Raw genomic sequence first — 5,569 nt, 5'->3', positions numbered from 1 at the left:
TGGCCTGAGTGAGACCCACTTCTGGGCAGTGGATACCTGGTACTTCTCTGATGCTAGGAGTTAACTGGGAATTTATGGAGAGAGGACAAGGAAGGCATGTCTCCCCCAAGGAAGCTCCCAGAGGAGACACAGGCAGGTGGGACAGAAGCAAAAGGGAGGAAGGCCACAGGACTGAGAAGCTCTAGCCAGGACCCTTTGTTCCGGTTGGTGGGCGATAATCCCTCCTCTCCTTCCAGGGGTGCCAAGCAAGTAGAAGAATGGCTCAGGCAGCCTTGATAGGGAGAGCTGCAGACCATGTAACAATGCCCATTCCAAATTCACATCCTTCATTCTATTCAAACCAGGGACAGATTCCCAACCCCAGCTCAAACACATATAATTATCCTGCCCTGAGTACGTGTTTCCCTACCTGCATCTCGTATTCTTAGTTCCTTCCTCTCCTTTCTTCCCAGGTTTATGTCATCCCATCGTTTTTGGTTGTCACCTAGTCACAATTTCATGTTCTTTGCCAACTTTTAGTGACTTTAAAAAATATGGTTGCCGGGCTTCCCTGGTGACGCAGTGGTTGAGAGTCTGCCTGCTAATGCAGGGGACGCGGGTTCGAGCCCTGGTCTGGGAGGATCCCACATGCCATGGAGCGGCTGGGCCCATGAGCCACAACTGCTGAGCCTGTGCGTCTGGAGCCTGTGCTCTGCAACAAGAGAGGCCGCGACAGTGAGAGGCCGCGACAGTGAGAGGCCTGCGCACCGCGATGAAGAGTGACCCCCACTTGCCGCAACTGGAGGAAGCCCTCGCACAGAGACGAGGACCCAACACAGCCAAAAAAAATGGATAAATAAATAAATAATAATTAAAGGTGCTAATAATTAAAAAAAAAAAAGACTGAATCCTAATCACTGTACTATAAGCACTTCTCCTCCCTCCACAGTTACCATGACATTACTAAAGGCCAATTTACAGCAGGTTTTTAAAATATATATATATATGGTTTCCATAACGACTCTTGCAAAAATTATGGGCTGGCTGCATTATTCAGCAGTTGGCATATCCCACCTTGGAACGACATCCTGGTTAAAACAGAGACTGTGGGCTTCTATTTTATGTTAACACTGAGGATCAGGGGCCAGAATCAACACACTCACCACCAGCAGGCAGTCACATACATGAGCTCATTTAACCCTTCAACTACCCTCTGAAATATGAACCACTATTAGTCCCATTTTATAGATGAGGTAACTAAGGCTCAGAGAGTTTGAGTAACTTGCCCTGGGTCACACTGCTAGTGAGAATCAGAAGTGAGACAGAAACCCAGGTCTGTCTGAGTCTAAAACGTGTGCTCTTAACTAGTAAATTAAGAGTCTCCTGTAAAAATTACTTCAAAGATCCCCAGGTGAAGACACAAATGTGAGAGATTGTGATGCAGACCTCTAGGAGCCCCTGCTCCTAGCATCCACCCCTCTTCCTCCATGAGAGGTCTGGAGTCTTTACTAAACGATAGTTCTAGCCAGTACAGCAACCACCTGGGAATTATAGACAAAGTAGAATTCAAGACAAAAAGCATTATATACAAAAAAAATAGTATAATTTATATGGATAAAAACATATGTTCTAATAATATTATAACACCTGTAAATGTTAATATCCAGAACAATACATTTCAAAATAAAGGATAACAAAAGAATTTTATTTAGAAAACAAAAGCAAAAAATAAATAAATAAATGATAATTCTATTTTGATAATTCTATTTCTGGTTGAAGCTGATGCTCCTCTGATCCTCTTCCTGCCTGAGAACCTGGAGTGTTAACTGGAATGTCTTCCTGGGGTTCAAACTCCGAGTTGCCCCACTATTGTAATCAGATCAGAATCTGACCCCAAGACCAGAGTTCAGATATAAATAGTTGATTAAGAGATAATAAGTTCCTTAATGAATTATATAATTCATTAATTAAGGGGAAACCAGTAAGAAAATAGGGGAAGCAGGATATGGAAGGGGAAGAAGCCAAGTAAGGGACATCGCAGTGGGGCCCCAGGCTCAGCCTGATATTATGGGGAGCCCTTGTCCACCTTGGGGAGCTGAGGCTCTGTACTCCCACACCTGTCCTTGGCAAGGAAGGGAAGAGTTTGGGAGAAGGGCATAGAACTCCCAGGCCCCTCTAGCTCTCTTTTGGGCAAGTCAACTCCACCTCCCAAGACAATATACAAAGGGCACACAGTGTTTGCAGCAAAACCCACAGCAGCTGAGGGTGCACATGGAGAGCTGGCCAGAGGGACCTCAGGGCCACACAACAACAATGTCTACAACACACACCAGTTTCTCTCCTAGAACCAAGAGCCATTACTGTTCTCCTTCAGTGTGACAGACATCTCGACCCTCCTGATGCTGTCACTCTGTCCCCCAGGCAGTTCTGAGGATGCGCTGGTTGCTTTTCCAGCCCTGGCACAGCCTTTGTCTAGCTCATCTCAGTTCTCTCTCTGTCCTGCTGAATGTCTGTGACCTGAGAGTGAGGGATAAAAGCAGCATTTGAAAGGAAGCACTTTTCTCTCTTCTTGTTGCAGTCATTTCTCTGGCTTCCCTTCGGATTCTGTACAGAGCTGCCCCTCGTCTTTGCTTTATGCTTCAGAACAAGACTGAATGAATGAATAGACAGGGCTGTTGGGAGCAGCCTCCCAGATGCGACGACTTGATCCCCAGGCAGCTGGGTGGACACTGGGCTGCTATGGCTGAACCTTTTCAATCTCAACTCAACAGTCTGCCATTGTGCTTTTGTTATTTTTTGTGAGCCTGCTGTATTCTAAGAACATAGAAAAGACCTTTTGTTTTCTCCAAGGAGCCAGGCGGTATGAAGGTGGGGTCATTCTGAGAGAGGTAAACTAAGACAGAATGGGACAGGGCCTCTAACTGCTCCTCATCCTTCCACTGTCTGTCAGTACAGGAGTCATTTCCAAACTACAACATCAAAAAAGCATGGCTTTTTAAGTCCTGCATTATCCGGGGCAGTTTGGGATCTCATGCATCCCTCAACACACACACGCGCACGTGAGCATGCGCATACACACACACACACACACACACACACACACACACACACAGATACAGCTGAACTGGGTACAGAGTGGATAAGTGCCAAATGTTCCCACCCTGATTGCACTCTGAAGCTAAATCCACCTGTGACTTTTGAATTTCTAGATAGGGAAATGTCCAGAAAGGCAAACTATCCTGTGCAAAGTCACAGAACTGTTGGTGGCGGACTATGGTCTAGAACCCAGGTCTCCTTGTCCCTGGGTAAGGTCTTCACACTGCACCATCCATGAAGGCTTGTTGTGAAAGGTCATCAGCAGGGTCCAGCTGGGCCCCACCTACTGGGGTGAAGAGAAGATTTGTAGGGGAAGAGATTCTTGAAAACCCAAGAGATGAGTCTCATGGTCTTTCTTAGGGCAAAGAGAACCCTTCCTAGGTAAGGATGCCAGATTTACAAATTAACATACAGGCTGCCCAGTTAAACTTGAATTTCAGATAAACAATGGCTAAGGTTTTGGAATAAGTATGTCCAAATATTTCAACTGTATCTGGCAACCCTATTCCCAAGGTTCCGATGGTTGGGGGGGAACACCATAACTGTCACAGAGCCTTCCTCATTTCCCTGCAGGTGTTCAGGTGTTCTGACTCCAGCAAATGGAATCTGCCTTGTTTTCTAGAATTAGTTCTTGTCTGAGGTAAACACGGCACCAGGGAGCAACTGGAAAAGTCAGAGAGTTAATAGAAAATACAGATCCCAAAACATTTAACCCACACCTCTATCTCTTTGTTATCTGAATTTCTCAGAGAGTAAGAAATAGGCTTGTCACGCTGGAAGGTCTACCCATCAAGGATGCCCCTCTAAGGAGGATGCCAAGCAGATTACCCTAAAAGTAGGAGGTGTTTCACACAGATTTCTTGAATGAATGAATGAGCAAGCCAGGGCCAGAGCAGAGAGTCAGGAAACCTGACCTCTGAATGATAGCACTCCCATCTTGAGCTGACACCCCAGTTCTCTCCCAACTCAAGTCTGAGGCATATTTCAGAGCTCAATGAGCTCTTCAGACCTCAATCTTTCAAAACTCCTCCTTCAATGGCAAGGCAAGCTCCTGGATGTCACAGGTCCAGCTCACTCATTTAGGACCCCCCAGGGCCTATGTCAATGCTAGGCACAAGCTGAGAAGCCAATTAAAAGTTGAACAAATAAGGTAATGAATGAATGAATGAATGGCATTTCTGACCATAAGGACCTAAGGAGTCTGAGAAACTGGGATTTGGAGTGTGCAATGATAGGAATCCATTACCACCAATCCTGAATCCATTCATTCATTTAATATTAAATATGCTGAGCTTTGGAGGTCCAAATAGGAAAGAACTTCATTTTTCTATTTTCCTTCAAAATTGCTTGGTCCCTACCCCTAGAAAACATCTCAGGCAGATCAACCACTTTCAATAATAAGAACAATCTCATTTTGATAATAACTCATTGTTTAGCTATTGAAAAGTCAAGTTCAATCTACTCCAAGTCAAAACCCCAATCTCGTATGCAATTCCAAGTATCAATTCTCCTTGCAGTTTCTACCAAAACTGTGGCTTGAGGCCTTGCAATGAGGAAGGGGGCTGTGAGCTGTTCCACCCTTCCTTTGCTTCATCCCTTCCATGAGACAAAGTAGGAGAAAGAGGGATTACAGAAAATAGGGAAGCATCAATTTACTTAGTTAGTGCTGTTTGTGATTGTCCCTTGGCTATAGAGGTCTTCTCTACATGTCAGCCTCCCTACCTTGCACCTGGTTGGGTGCATTGGCAGGTCCTTTGGAAGTATCCCTACACAAGCCTCCATACTGTATGGTTCTCTGATGTGGGCAATGTACTCTCTGCGTAACTTGCATGCCTCCTCCTTTCTAATTCATGCCCAACCAGTTTATCCCAAACCCTCTTCCTGCTGTAGTCCCCTCACCTCTTGGGTGACGTCCTATCAAGACTGCTTAAACCTGGTGACTGTTCATAGTGTCCATTTACCCATCCTTGCTTCTCCAAATGCAGAGAGTGCTATCTGCCTGTTGACACCTTTACTCCTAGACCTGCCATCACAGTCAGTGCCAACTAACATTCCACCTTTAGCATGACCTGGTAAGACATGGACTCCAGTATGTTTCACGTAAGTCTCTCAGGTCCCAGTTCCCCCAAGAACTCTCACCTCTCTCCTTCCCTGTGGCTACACCAAGATGGAGCCACAGGATTCTGCATCTCAGCAAGCCACCAGCAAGGAAGTAAGAAGCCAAGTGGTGGATTGTGGAATAACCACAGAGAGAAGCGAGGAAACACCATACCAGCTCCCACTAGGCTGAACTCTCCTTTCCCAATGACTCCCTGATAATCATTTCAAATAGATAGTCTTATAAATTCTGAAGGTAGGAGAAGGAGTTGATGGCCGCTGAACTTGTTCTAATATTTTCTAGTAAGTCTGGCATAGGTATGTCTAGCATCTATCTTTGTAATGTGGATAAACACATGTTGCATCAACTATTCTAGTACCTCTCTTTGAGAAGTGA

Source organism: Balaenoptera musculus, chromosome 15 (assembly GCF_009873245.2).
Source record: "Balaenoptera musculus isolate JJ_BM4_2016_0621 chromosome 15, mBalMus1.pri.v3, whole genome shotgun sequence".
Lineage (NCBI taxonomy): Eukaryota > Metazoa > Chordata > Mammalia > Artiodactyla > Balaenopteridae > Balaenoptera > Balaenoptera musculus.
The sequence above is the reverse complement of the archived record's forward strand: the minus strand, read 5'-3'. Positions refer to the sequence as shown.